General features: G+C 41.0%; 1 pseudogene; it reads left to right on the top strand.

Moving 5' to 3' along the window:
- LOC102188160 overlaps positions 1 to 15,883 on the top strand; it is a 56,225-nt pseudogene extending 40,342 nt beyond the window's left edge.

The following is a 16,123-nucleotide window of genomic DNA, read 5'->3' as shown; positions in this document are numbered from 1 at the left end:
TCATGCACTTTACTTTTCTTTAGATAGTAACTGTGAGTCAGACATCCTGGAATGTGAAGTCAAGTGGGACTTAGAAAGCATCACTATGAACAAAGCTAGTGGAGGTGATGGAATTCCAGTTGAGCTATTTCAAATCCTGAAAGATGATGCTGTGAAAATGCTGCACTCAATATGCCACAAATTTGGAAAACTCAGCAGTGGCCACAGGGCTAGAAAAGGTCAGTTTTCATTCCAATCCCAAAGAAAGGCAACGCCAAAGAATGCTCAAACTACTGCACAATTGTACTATCTCACACGCTAGTAAAGTAATGCTCAAAATTCTCCAAGCCAGGCTTCAGCAATATGTGAACCGTGAATTTCCAGATGTTCAAGCTGGTTTTAGAAAAGGCAGAGGAAACAGGGATCAAATTGCCAACATCTGTTGGATCATGGAAAAAGCAAGAGAGTTCCAGAAAAACATCTATTTCTGCTTTATTGACTATGCCAAAGCCTTTAACTGTGTGGATCACAATAAACTGTGGAAAATTCTGAAAGAGATTGGAATACCAGACCACCTGACCTGCCTCTTGAGAAACCTATATGCAAGTCAGGAGGCAATAGTTAGAACTGGACATGGAACAACAGACTGGTTCCAAACAGGAAAAGGAGTATGTCAAGGCCATATATTGTCACCCTGCTTATTTAACTTATATGCAGAGTACATCATGTGAAACCCTGGGCTGGAAGAAACACAAGCTAGAATCAAGATTGCCGGGAGAAATATCAATAACCTCATATATGCAGATGCCACCACCCTTATGGCAGAAAGTGAAGAGGAACTAAAAAGCCTCTTGATGAAAGTGAAAGAGGAGAGTGAAAACGTTGGCTTAAAGTTCAACATTCAGAAAACAAAGATCATGGCATCCGGTCCCATCCCTTCATGGGAAATAGATGGGGAAACAGTGGAAACAGGGTCAGACTTTATTTTTTGGGGCTCCAAAATCACTGCAGATGGTGACTGCAGCCATGAAATTAAAAGACACTTACTCCTTGGAAGAAAAGTTGTGACCAACATAGATAGCATATTCAAAAGCAGAGACATTACTTTGCCAACAAGGGTCCATCTAGTCAAGGCTATGGTTTTTCCAGTGGTCATGTATGGATGTGAGAGTTGGACTGTGAAGAAAGCTGAGCACCGAAGAATTGATGCTTTTGAACTGTGGTATTGGAGAAGACTCTTGAGAGTCCCTTGGACTGCAAGGAGATCCAACCAGTCCATTCTGAAGGAGATCAGCCCTGGGATTTCTTTGGAAGGAATGATGCTAAAGCTGAAACTCCAGTACTTTGGCCACCTCATGGGAAGAGTTGACTCATTGGAAAAGACTCTGATGCTGGGAGGGATTGGGGGCAGGAGGAGAAGGGGACGTCAGAGGATGAGATGGCTGGATGTCATCACCGACTTGATGGACGTAAGTCTGAGTGAACTCCAGGAGTTGGTGATGGACAGGGAGGCCTGGCATGCTGCAATTCATGGGGTCGCAAAGAGTCAGACATGACTGAGCGACTGAACTGAACTGAACTGTGAGTCACAGCTCCCACCCGACCCCTTACCCCTCCACCCAGGGCCTGTGGAACTGTTCAGACAGAACTAATTCCCACCAGGCCTTCCCATCAGAAGAGGGGAATATTGTGTTGGGTTCATGCATCAGTCCAGATACACTTTGCTCCCTGGTTCTCGGATGAAGATATCCCCAGCAACCTCCAACCTCCATATGTCTGTCTGCCCTACCACAGAGTTCATAGTTCATCATGCTTTTTGCACTTGACTTTCACTTCTGGCCTCTCAGTCGATTTATCTCCTTTCTTTCTCCCTCTGACAAGCCCCAGTGGGTAAGCCTTAATAATAACCCTAGTATGCCCTTAATGACTATTCTCTCTGCTTCTATTTCCTGATTTTTAAAAAGGCACAACATATAAAATGGCTCAGTGGGTAAAGAATCAGCTCCTCTGATGCAGGAGACACAGGAGACACAGGTTCGATTCCTGGATCGGGAATACCCCCCTGGAGAAGGAAATGGCAACCCACTCCAGTATTCTTGCATGGAAAATCCCATGGACAGAGGAGCCTGGTGGGCTAAAGAGTCAGACATAAGTGCGCATATAAACTCAAAATATATAAAAAGGAATGAAACATGAATGAAACTTGAGACAATGCTAAGTGAAATAAATAAGACACAAAGGGACAATATTGTATGATTCCAGTTATATGTGGTACATAGAGCAGTTAAATTTAGAGACAGAAAGTCATCTAGAAGTTATCAGGGGCTTGGGTTAGGGGCAATGGAGAATTATTACATAAAGGTTATAGGGTTTCTGTTTGGAGTAATGAAAAAGTTTCAGAAATAGCTGTAATGGTTTGTGTAGTGTGGTAGATGTAATTAATGCCACTAAACTGTGCACTTAACAGTGGTTAATATGGTGTTTTTCGTGTCATATATAATTTGCCACATTAAAACCAAACAGCACAATAATAGCTCCTTGACCTTTTGCAGCATCCTGCAGGGCTGTTCTTTTCGTCTGCCTCTGAAATATTAGGATTCAGCAGTTTTGGTCCTTTGTTCTCGCCTATCATCATCCGGCCCTCTTCCTCTGGGGAATCTCATTTAGTTTGCTAATGAGGACTAAACCTATATTTTTAGCCTAATCTCTCTCCCAAGTGGCAGACCTGGGTTATTGTGATTACTCGAAATTTCCACCTGGACATTCCAATAGCTCTTCAATCTCATCATTCCCCTACTCAGTTCATCTTCTTCCTCCCAAAGCAGTTCGTCCTGTCTGTCTCCAGCCTTCTGTTTTCTACAGCCATGTTTCCCAAACCAAACATCCAGGTGTCTTCCCCTTTCCCCCATTTCCAGGCTCTCAGTAACTCCTACCTTTTCTTACTTTACCTTGTGCAATGCCCCACCACATACCCTACAGCAAAGTTAGGCTGCTAGTCTGGCCCTAACTTGAATTCTGTGCCTTTGGAAATCTCCTGCCTGGAGAGATTTGATCCTTTTTCTCTTCATTCTCAAATGACATGCCCTGTCTACCTCAAGAGCTGGGTGAAAGTTCACCTTCTTTGAAAGGCTCTTACCTTCTCTTTGCAATCTCTCTTTCTTTAGTGCAGTCATTCTTCTGTCCTTCCTGCCTACAGAAAGTTTTCTCCCAAATCAGCGTAAATGAAATCATTTCACAAAGCACGTTGCAATACATCGCAATTGTTTGTTTACATGTCTGACAGTCTCCTCTACTAGACTCTAATGTTTGTTGATGGGGGAGCTGTGTCCAACTCCCAGCCAGGACTCTGGTCCATGATAGGTGCTCCTTAAAGACCTATGGTGTCTCCCTATATAAACTTGAAAGAATTAGACATTTTTTCTTTTACTTTTCAACATGCTTTTGTTAAAAAAAAAAAAAATATTATTTCAATATGGACCATTCTTAAAGCATCCACTGAATTTGCCATAACACCGCTTCACCCCATGCCTTGACTCCTTGGCTTCGAGACAGATGGGACCACAGCTCCCCAACCAGGGATTGAACCTACATTCCCCACACCGGAAGATGAAGACCCAACCACTGAACTGCCAGGGAAGTCCCAAATGCATGTTTTCAACACTTGAGATACAAACACTTTTCAGAAAAGTCTGTTCATTTTGTGCTTTATTCTCTCTTTTCTGTTCAATATTGCTAAGTGACTGTCCCCTAATTGCTCAGAGCATTGTGGTGTTTTCCTCCAATTTTTTTTTTTTTTTTTGGTGTGTGTGGCTGCTCCAGTTACTTTCCTGATAGTTCTTATTTCATATTTTAGTGATTTTAAACTTAGTAAAGTTTAAAAGCTTAGGGGCACGTCTAAAGATGGATATCGTAATACAACCTGGATAAAACCCAAGGAGTGAAAGAAAAATCCTATGGTATCCCTAAAAGTAGTGCTTCAGAGTGTTTAAATAAATCACATGTGTTTTAGAAATTAAAATGACCTGCAATTAATTTTACTTTTAAAAAATGATGGGTCTTTTTATACTATAATTAGAGATTGTAGGACTTCAAAGCAGATTTGGAATTAACGTTTCTGAATAAATGTTAGCCAGTAAGAGACTCAGACTCCTCATTATTTCAGTCTTCTTAATACTAGTTTATTTTTGATCTGTTGCAAATAGCACAGCTTCTATATCAGTCACAATCCTCCAGAGAAACACAACTTATAAATATATATTAGAACTGGAAATGAATTATATATTAAAACCCATATATTTTTCCAGTAGTCATGTATGGATGTGAGAATTGGACTATAAAGAAAGCTGAGCACCGAAGAATTGATGCTTTTGAACTGTGGTGCTGGAGAAGACTCTTGAGAGTTCCTTGCACTGCAAGGAGGTCCAACCGGTCCATCCTAAAGGAGATCAGTCCTGAGTGTTCATTCGAAGGACTGATGTTGAAGCTGAAACTCCAATACTTTGGCCACCTGAGGAGAAGAGCTGACTCATTTGAAAAGACCCTGATGCTGGGAAAGATTGAGGGCAGGAGGAGAAGGGGATGACAAAGGATGAGATGGTTGGATGGCATCACTGACTCGATGGACATGAGTTTGAGCAAGCTCTGGGAGCTGGTGATGGACAGGGAAGCCTGGCGTGCTGCAGTCCATGGGGCTGCAAAGAGTTGAACAAGACTGAGCAACTGAACTGAACTGAACCGATCTACCTGGAGATAGAGTCTGCAGGTTAGGGGTCAGTCTGACAAGACTATCTGTCCCCACCCCCTAGTTTAGATGCCCATCTCAAGTCTAGGTTGTTACCTGTACTTCTGACCAACTAGCTGAAAATCAAAAGTTCCCTCTACTCTTGGGTTGAATTAGTTTGCCAGAGTGTCTCACAGAAACAATTTACTTACCAGATCATTGGTAGATGATAAAAGGGTACCAATCAGGAATAGCCATAAGGCAGGCATGTGGTAAGGGCACAAATCTTCCATGCCCTGTTCGAGCACCAGTCTTCCAGCCGCTGCAAACTCTCTGAACCCGGTCTATTTGGGTTTTCATGGAAACTTCGTTATATAGGCATGGCTAATTAAATCGTTGGCCAGTGGCAACTGGTTCAACCTCCAGCCCCTCTCCCCTTGCAGTTGGCTTTCCCTGGCAACCAACCCCCCTTGCCTCGCACCCTCTGCACTCATTAACATAAAAAAGACATTTTTATCGTTCTCACACTTATGAAATGTCAGGGGTTTTAGGAGCTCTGTACCAGAAATGGAGATGAAGACCAAATATATATTTCTTATTATAATTCACAATGCCACAGCCACCATATGAATATTTTACTCCCAAAGCTTAAAAGATATCAGTGTAACTTCTGATTAAACAGAAAGTGTTTGGGGAATTCCCTGGCTGTCCAGTGGTTAGGATTTGGTGCTTTTACTATGTGGCCAGGGTTCAATCCCTGGTTGGGGAACTAAAATCCCATAAGCCTCATGGTGCTGCTAAAAATGCAAATAAAATTTTGAATGTTTTGATTCTTACAGCTGAGCATTATGAATGCTCTTCTCCCAAATTACTTTACATTTATGTAAATAAATATAAAGATATTTAATTTTAAGGAATTGATTATGGGGACTAGTATGTCTAAAACTCACAGGGCAGGCCAGCAGCTTGGTAATCCTGAAAAGATTTCTATATTAGTCTTGACTCAGAATTCCTTCCTTTCCAGAAATCCTTAATTTTTGCTGTTAAGGCTTTTAGTTATTTGAATGAGGCCCATCCACTTCATTGAGAGTAATCTCCTTTACTTTATCCCTGGGTGGGGAAGATCTGCTGGAAGAGGGCATGGCAACCCACTCCAGTATTCTTGCCGGGAGAATCCCATGGACAGGGAAGCCTGGTGGGCTATAGTCCATAGAGTCACAGAGCTGGACACAAGCGAAGCAACTTACACGCATGCGTGCACTGATTATAGATGTTAATTACATTTACAGAATACCTCCACAGCAATATTTAGACCATTTGACCAAACAGCTGGATACCATAGCCTAGCCAAATTGACACTTAAAATTTAATCATCAGCTACCCTAGTGGTTATATTCATCAGCAAGGGATGATAAAAAAGCAATAGTATAATCATTCACTGTGTTTCTTAATTTCCCCCACAAAATGTCTAGAGAGTAAGTCAAAGAGAAATCTACCAAGCTAAGTCCTAGTGGAATTCCAGACTACTTTGTTGCAAGTACCTTTTGAGCAGCTATCTTAGAGCTATATATTTTTACTTTAAAAGTGATCAGAAATATGTATAGAGGTATTGCTGTATTATTTTTGTCTTACCCTACAGTTTGGCTTCCAAGTTAGAACATTTGCTTGAGAAAGATACTGTAGTTAATTTTGAAATTAGATAGGCAGAGTTCAGGTTATTGAGCTATAGATGAAATGTTTTAGGATTGGCTAATTTCTATGATTGAATAGTTTGTGTACCTCCTTTAGAAGATAACCCCTTTCTTATCTACAAAGTAGGAATAACATTTACCTCTTATTATTGTTGAGAGGTTTAAACAATGTATTGAAGTGTCTAATACAGTACCTCATACACAGTAGGTATTCCATAAATGTTTTCTTCGCTTGTCCTACAATAGTTTTCAGGACTGCAACCAGAGAGAATCTCTAAGCAACGTGAACTCATTGAGCCCAGGAACTGGATAAGAAGACGAAACCTCTTTCTTTGTTGCTGAACTTTCCATGAACCTTAGCATCTCACTCGCTTTCTTTTGACTGTGCAAGGCTGCAGAAGTAGAAAGAGGATTACTTTCCCTCCATTTTCTCTCATGAACACAAGTATTAATTCATTCATTTGTCCATTCATTCAACAACTCTTTACTGAACGCCTTTATGCTCCAGGCATCGTGGCAGGTACCGGGGATATGACAGTGATCACTTACTGTGGTCTTTGTTCTTCAGGGGCTCACAGGAGATGATAGGGTGACCAGAACTGCTGATACGCAAAAAACAGCATGGAAAGAGGTAGGTTCAGGGTTCTACTGATAGTTTCATATTTGATTGTGGAAAGGATAATGATGTTGTCAGCAAGCATTTTGTAAATAATATTTTATAGCTTAAGAAAAACACAACATAGTGTAAGAGACAAAATGAGAACAATAGATGATGAAAAAAATGTCTTAATGAGAAAATATTTGCCAGCTATTAGTGTTGGCATTTTTATTATCCATCCATCATGTTCCATTTGTTAAATGGACCAGTTTAAATTACTTACATTTCACAGAATAACAAAATTAAGACTTAGGAGAACAGCTTTTGCTTAAAAATTTCTGCTGCTTTGATATTCACAGCAAATTAGAAATGATGCTCATTACCCTTTGGTGTGGCCTTATTCTGGGTCCAGCATTGGGCTAAGCAGTGCAAGCATTCTGTCCTTCAGTTCTCAAAATGATCCCCATCTTGGAAAATAGGAAAGCTAAAGCACAGAGAAGTTAAGTAGATTACTTAAGGTTGCTGGTGGAATCAGAGTTTGAACCCAGAAAGCCTGACTTCAGAACTCTCTGAACTACCTATCTTATAGGGAATCAAAAAAAAAAAAAAAAAGTCCTAAAACACTGAGACATTACTATGAATATATACGGAGTCATATTTTATTTTATTAAAAAAGTAGGCAATGCTCTTACATGATTCAAAAATTTAAAGGCATAAAAGGATATCAAAAAGCAGACATTACTTTGCCAACCAAGGTCTGTGTCTAGTCAAGGCTCTGGTTTTTCCAGTAGTCATGTATGGATGTGAGAGTTGGACTATAAAGAAAGCTTAGTGTTAAAGAATTGATGCTTTTGAACTGTGGTGTTGGAGAAGACTCTTGAGAGTCCCTTGGATGGCAAGAAGATCCAACCAGTCCATCCTAAAGGAAATCAGTCCTAAATATTCGTTGGAAGGACTGATGTTGAAGCTGAAACTCCAATAGTTTGGCCACCTGATGCAAAGAACTGACTCATTTGAAAAGACCCTGATGCTGGGAAAGATTGAAGGTGGGAGGAGAAGGGGCTGACAGAGGATGAGATGGTGGGATGGCATCACTGACTTAATGGACATGAGTTTGAGTAAACTCTGGGAGCTGGTGACTGACAGGGAGGCCTGGCATGCTGCAGTCCATGGGTTTGCAAAGAGTCGGACAAGACTGAGTGACTGAATTGAACTGAACTGAAAAGGATATGTAGTAAAAAAGCTCTCTCCAGATCTCATCTGTCAACTACCTACTCCCCCTGCTCCGAAAGACAACCAATAAACTTGTATATATTATCAGTTTTTCTCTCTTTTTACATAAATGGTAGGCTACTATGTGACCCATTTCATATCTTTCTTCCCCCCCTTAAAAATGTATCCTAGAGATCTTTCTCTTTTTTTAAACATAAATTGCTTTCTGTTTCTCTTTTAACCTTTGCCTAGTTTTCTATGGCATAAATGTCCCATGTGAGCTCATGCGTGTTTAGTTGCTAAGTTGTGTCTGACTCTTTGCCACCCTATGGACTGTAGCCCGCCAGGCTCCTCTGTCTGATGCTTTGTCCAGTACTTTTAAAATTACAGTTTCGAGGGAGAGGGTGGGATGATTTGGGAGAATGGGAATTCTAACATGTATACTGTCATGTAAGAATTGAATCGCCAGTCCATGTCTGACGTAGGGTGCAGCATGCTTGGGGCTGGTGCATGGGGATGACCCAGAGAGATGTTGTGGGGAGGGAGGTGGGAGGGGGGTTCATGTTTGGGAACGCATGTAAGAATTAAAGATTTTAAAATTTAAAAAATAAAAAAAAATTAAAAAATTTAAAAAAAAATAAAATTACAGTTTCATTTATATGAAGTTGATTTTGCATAAAGTTTGAGCTTTATTTTTTCCAGATGGCTACCTGTTGCTCCAATAAAATACTAAAAAACATCTGCAACAGTCAGCACAGTTATACCTACACAACAAGAAATCTGAGGTAGGGCTGTTCCAGAGTTGACGGTATCAGTGGTTCAACGTGATTTCTAGGACCCAGATTCCCTTCACATTTTCCATGTGTTGACTGACTTTCCTCCTTTATTCAAACAAAAAATTGAGGGCTTTGTCTCTTCTATATTGTCCTCAAGACAAGCTTAGTGCTATAAGAATCCCATTTAATTAGATAAAAGACATGTTTGTACCACTGAACATAACAGATTTGCAGAATATTTTTCATGCTGCAAATTAACTGAAGTAGGAATCACCTCTATCAACAGTTTCAGCTATTGTGTCCAATACAAGAAATATGACATTGTTTTCTATTGGAGGCTATGTGGTTATACTCCAGAATGGGATTTGAGAAAATTGAATACAACTCTGATAGAACTGGCCAAGAACTGCCTCAACTCCTTACCAAATCCTGCAGCCCACCGGCATCTGAAACTCAGCATCTGTGTTTCCCTTGAGTCATAGTGGGTAAAGCATCCTTGCCCCAGTCAAGCGCAAAGGCCAATTCTTTCACACAGCTGTGTATCTTCAGTTATCCCCTTGCACTTATGTATCATCAGAGTCTTTCTCCTGCATTGTCTGCACTAGCCGTCTAATCTCTCTCTCTCTCCTCCATCCCCCACCAATCACCACTCCATTTATCTTCCCCACTCAACAGAAAAATTTCTGAAAGCCATGTTTAGCTTGCTTCCTTTTTGTCCTGCCTCTCATTCTTGCCATAATGCACTTCAGTCAGGCTTTCATTCCTCCATTCTCCCAACCCCACATCTATAAGAGACAGTTCCTGTTAAGGTTGGTTGTGTAGATGTCCATGAAGCCAAACTCATCTGATTTTCCCCTGACTGGTCTGAGAGCTCTTTCTTAGCATCTTTTCTGGCTCCTCCTCCTCCAGCAGACCTCTTGCAAGCCTCTGTGTTTTCAACCTGTACTCTTCCCTATTGCCATGGCTTTAAGTATCATCTCTTCACAAATGACTTTCAAATCCATACCTCTTTTCCTGACCTCTGTCTTGAGTTGTAGACTTATTTATCCAACTACCTTTCAGCATTTCCTTATAAGTGTTTAATAAAAATGTCAAACTTAACATGTCTGTTCATTGTTCAGTCGTGCCTGATTCATTGCGACCCCATGGACTGTAGCCTGCCAGGCTCCTCTGTCCATGGAATATTCCAGGCAAGAATACTAGAGTGGGTTGCCATTTCCTACTTCAGGCGATCGTCCAGACCCAGGGATTGAACCCACATCTCCTGGGTTTTCTGTATTGCAGGCATATTCTTTACGGTCTGAGCCACCAGGGAAGCCCTTGACATATCTAAAGCAGAACTAATTATTTCTCCCTTCCTCCCAGTTTATTCTTCCCATGGTCTTCCCCATCATGGTCATTTACCATCTTCATCTTCATTTGTCCAACTGCCCACAAGCAATTATCAACAAGTCCTGCAGTACTTACAAAGTATGTCTCGAGTCTGGCTACTGCTCCCTTCTTCACTGCTACACCCTTGCCCAAGTGACCACCATCTAGCCTGAACTACTAAGACAATGTTCCAATCAGTCCCAGCTTCCTGTCTTTTTCAGTCTGATCCTTTCTCTATATAGCAGTCTCAGTGATTTTTCTTTTTTTCATTAATCTTATTTTTTTCCTTCAATTTTTGTTTTTTAAATTTTAATTAATTTTTAAAAATTGGAGTCTAGTTGCTTTACAATGTTGCTTTAGTTTCCACTGTACAGCAAAATGAATCCCCTATACATATACATATATCCCCTCTTTTTTGGATTTCCTTCCCATTTAGGTCACCACAAAGCACTGAGTAGAATTCCCTGAGCTATATAGTAGGTTCTCATGAGTTATCTACTTTATACACAGTCTCAATAGTGTATATAGGTCAATCCCAACCTCTCAGTTCACCCCCCTAGTTGTCCATACATTTGCTGTCTATGCCTGTGTCTCTATTTGTGCTTTACAAACAGGTTCATCTACACCATTTTTCTAGATTCTGCATATATATGTTAATATACGGTATTTGTTTTTCTCTTTCTGACTAACTTCACCCCGTATGACAATGTTTAGGTTCCACCCATGTCACTGCAAATGGCTAAAATTAAAATTAGATTATGTGACGTCTCTCCGCAAAACTTATATTGGGGTCTCATCACCCTCTGTAATAAAACCCAACTTCTTCTCTTCCTGATACACAGGGTTCTACAGGGTGTGGTATTTGCCCACCAAACCTCATCTCTGTTCATTTCCTGCCATTTTCATTCCAGCAGAAGCACTATGGCTGTTTTTCTTTCCATCAAGCACACCAAGCTTGTTTCCATGTTAGAACCTTTGCACCTGCGCTTGGAATCCTCTTCCTCTATTTTGCATACATGTGTCCTCATCACTCATGGCTTGGCTCAAATGAGAATTCTTAGAGATTCTGTGCTGAGTAATCTACTAAATCAGCTGTGTCTTTCCCCATGTTCTGTTATTCTCCACCACAATATTCTATACTAGCATTTTATAGCATCACTTATAAGGAACGTAAATCTTATTTACTCACTGATCACTCAGTCATCACTCTGAATGTAAACTCTTGATGTCAGAGCCTCAGGCTGTCTTATGTTCTGCTGTATTCCCATTATCTGAAACAGTTCCAAATATTCATCAGTAGTGAATACTCCATAAATGTTTGTTAACTGATTCATTACCCCATGTTTATTCTGAACAAACATTTACCTCTTCTGATCTCAGTTCCTTCAGTATTAAAATGAGGAAGACTGGAGAAGAGAATACCTGAAATTCCTTCTGGATCAGTCTGATAACCTACAGTAATTACAGGAAAAATCTTGTTGCATCAAAGATTTGTATCTACTGAAGAGCATCATTCATTCATTCAACAAGCTCTTTTTGAGTGCTGACCATAAGCCTGGGACTATTCCAGGCATCGGAGGCCAAGTCATAGCCATCAAGGTTCTAGCACATAAGTCTCAACAGGCAAACAGAAAACCTATAACATTAATGCTATCCTTGTTTTCCATTTGCTTTTCTACTGATATTTTCACAACAGTCTTCTTGGTACTGCTTAGTTTATCAACACTGGGCTCCCTCTTACCATGGTTAATTTCCAAGACTTCTAGGATTAAGTGACATAATTTATGTGGCTATAACTTTTTTTATTTTTTTTATTTTTTATTTTTAAAATTTTAAAATCTTTAATTCTTACATGCGTTCCCAAACATGAACCCCCCTCCCACCTCCCTCCCCACAACATCTCTCTGGGTCATCCCCATGCACCAGCCCCAAGCATGCTGCACCCTACGTCAGACATGGACTGGCGATTCAATTCTTACATGACCGTATACATGTTAGAATTCCCATTCTCCCAAATCATCCCACCCTCTCCTTCCCTAAATTTATGTGGCTATAACTTTAATAGTACCATGTAAAACATAGCCATTAAGGCTGCAGAACTCCTGCCAATCTGATTTAGCTCTAATCCAAACTCTGCCATACTTCCAAATTTAATTGCAGCCCGACTTACACTAAAATTTAAAATTTTATGAATCTAATTTTTTGAAAAGTGAGATCAATAAGGAACTAAAATTGTAAACATTCAGGTAGTAACACGTACAGGACTGCTAATTCTCTTGCCAATATTTGAGACAGATGACTTTAAATTTGAATTGGAATTAGTGTACATAGAGAGCCAATCATTAATCAAGTGTCTAGAATGAAAATAAATCACTTTTAAACATGACTGTAGAGAATGAAAAATGATTAAGAAAAGTAAAGCAAATTATTATATATTGTGCTAACTGCCATTTGTTGGCATAGGCTACAAATCACTCATAGAAAGCAATGTCTATTTATATTTGCTTTAATCATTTATATAAAGAGATTTAGTATAGCTACAGAATGTTTTAATCTTGCATACAAGTACTATATGTAAAGCAATATATATTGGTCAAAATGTTTTTGGTTGGAAAGGAAGACAGAAACCCAATTCAAACTTAACAAAAAAAAGGGGGGGGGGATTATTTACTGTTTCATGTAACTGGGAAAGCCAGAACTCAACTAATAGAATGTCATCAGAGAACTCTTTTGTTTCAATCAGAGGCTCTCCTTCTGGTGAACAAATGTTCACTAGCTGCTTTATTGACTATGCCAAAGCCTTTGATTGTGTAGATCACAATAAACTGTGGAAATTCTGAAAGAGATGGGAATTCAGATCATCTGACCTGCCTTTTGAGAAACCCGTATGCAGGTCAGGAAGCAGCAGTTAGAACTGGACATGGAACAACAGACTGGTTCCAAATAGGAAAAGGAGTACGTCAAGGCTGTATATTGTCACCCTGCTTATTTAACTTATATGCAGAGTACACTATGAGAAACACTGGGCTGGAGGAAGCGCAAGCTGGAATCAAGATTGCCGGGAGAAATATCAATAACCTCAGATATGCAGATGACACCATTCTTATGGCAGAAAGTGAAGAAGAGCTAAAGAGCCTCTTGATGAAAGTGAAAGAGAAGAGTGAAAAAGTTGGCTTAAAGCTCAACATTCAGAAAACGAAGATCATGGCATCTGGTCCCATCACTTCATGGGAAATAGATGGGGAAACAGTGGAAACAGTGGCTGACTTTATTTTTCCGGGCTTCAAAATCACTGCAGATGGTGACAGCAGCCATGAAATTAAAAGACGCTTACTCCTTAGAAGGCAAGGTATGACCAACCTAGATAGCATATTCAAAAGCAGAGACATTACTTTGCCAACAAAGGTCCGTCTAGTCAAGGCTATGGTTTTTCCAGTGGTCATGTACGGATGAGAGTTGGACTGTGAAGAAAGCTGAGTGCCAAAGAATTGATGCTTTTGAACTGTGGTGTTGGAGAAGACTCTTGAGAGTCCCTTGGACTGCAAGGAGATCCAACCAGTCCATCCTAAAGGAGATCAGTCCTGGGTGTTCATTGGAAGGACTGATGCTGAAGCTGAAACTCCAATACTTTGGCCACTTGATGTGAAGAGCTGACTCATTTGAAAAGACCCTGATTCTGGGAGAGATTGAGGGCAGGAGGAGAAAGGGATGACAGAGGACGAGATGGTTGGATGGCATCATTGACTCGATGGACATGGGTTTGGGTGGACTCCGGGAGTTGGTGATGGACAGGGAGGCCTGGCATGCTGCGATTCATGGGGTCACAAAGAGTCGGGCACAACTGAGTGACTGAACTGAGCTGAACAGAGCAGCTCAAGATTTATGACGTACCAGTTTATCAGCCCAAGGGGAAAGGGAGCAGTTGTTTTCCTTTAAAAATGTTTTATTAATGTATTGGCTCCTCATGGCTGCCCGGGCTTTTCTCTGGTTGCGTTGCGTGGGTCTCTATAGCTTCTCTTGTTGCAGAACACAGGCTCCAGGGCATGTGGACTTCAGCAGCGGCAGCTCCTGGGCTCTAGGGTCCAGGCTCAATGTTTGTGGTGCATGAGCTTAGTTGCTCCACAGAACGTTGGATCTCCCTGGATCAGGGATCGAAACTGTCTCTCCTGCATTGGTAGGTGGATTCTCCACCACTGAGCCACTGGGGCAGCCCAACAGTTCTTTTTCAGTAGCTACAATAGAGAAATCCTGGGCAAGATTCTAACTGGCCCAGTTTGGAAGCAGACTAACAAAATGTATTTCAAAGGCCCTCACACTCTTTCTTCTTCAGAACTGTTATTCTTACAGTGAGCTAATGTTGGCTAAATTTTAGGAGAATGTAGTCTGATTAAATTGATCCACCTTAAGGTGTTTAAAAGTGATAGCTTTATCATTTACAACTTCAATGAAATGATAATTGGTGCAATGTCAAAATAAGAAAAGGAATTTAAGGCAGTGTGGATGAAGACAGTTTTAACTGGGTTCAAAAAATTATGCCAGTGTGGAAGAATACTTCTTTCAAACATAAGGCATAGAAATCTGGACATCTCTGTCCTACTCACACTATTTGTAAGTGCAAAGAGTATTGGGAAGATGCTGTGAGAAGGATCTGTCCTTGGTTCAGGCAATAAAGGATACATTGTCTGTAGAGAACAAAAAAGCAATAATAAAACTAAGTCAGCTCTTTTTCCTGCCCAGTGCCTAGAGCAGCCACAGCTTGTGCTCCCGAGAAGCACCTGAAGCCCACATCAGCTCCAAAGCTTTCGATGCCGGATAAACTGAGTGGTGTGTTTGCTCCTCGTCCATCTACCAGTCCCCACAAACTAGGGAATGTTTGCCCCTAATCATTTTCCTAAGGAACAGACTCAAGTATGCCCCAATAGGAGATGAAATAGAGAAGATCCGTATGCAGAATTTCATTAAGAGTGATAGCAAGGTCTGCACCAACATAACTTACCCTGCTGGTTTTATGGATGTCATCAGCGCTGATAAAACTGGAGAGAATTTTCACCTGATCTATGACACCAGTGGTTGCTTTGCTGTTCATTGTATTACACCTGAGGAGGCAAGGTACAAGCTAGGCAAAGTGGGAAAGATCTTTCTGGGGACAGAGGGAATCCCTCATCTGGTGACCCATAATGCTTGCACCATCCGCTACCCTCGATTCCCTCATCAAGGTGAATGACACCATTCAAATTGACTTGGAGACTGGAAAGAGTACTGATTTAATCAAATTTGACACTGGTGCATGGTGACTGGAGGTGCTAACCTGAGAAGAACTGGTGTGGTCACCAATCAGGAGAGACATCCTGGTTCTTTCAATGTAGTTCATGTGAAAGATGCCAGTGGCCACAGCTTTGCCACCTGGTTCTCAAAAATTTTCATTACTGGCAAAGGCAACAGACCATGGGACTCCCTTCTCTGTGGAAAGGGTATCTGCCTTACCATTGCTGAGGAGAGAGGCAAGAGACTAGAAGCCAAATAGAGTAGTGGATAAAATGATCCCTGGGTGACATGACTGGAAGTCTTTGTACTTAGTTAAAGCTAATACCACATTAAAAAAAAAAATGGCTAAGTCATTTTGGTCTTCCCTGGTGGCTCAGACGGTAAAGAATCTGCCTGTAATGCAGAAGACCTGGGTTCGATCCCTGGGTCGGGAAGAGCCCCTGGAGGAGGGCATGCAACCCACTATTCTTGCCTGGACAATCCCATGGACAGAGGAGCCTGGCATGGGGTT

Source organism: Capra hircus, chromosome 16, assembly GCF_001704415.2.
Source record: "Capra hircus breed San Clemente chromosome 16, ASM170441v1, whole genome shotgun sequence".
NCBI lineage: Eukaryota > Metazoa > Chordata > Mammalia > Artiodactyla > Bovidae > Capra > Capra hircus.
This window is presented reverse-complemented; position numbering and strand designations above follow the sequence as displayed.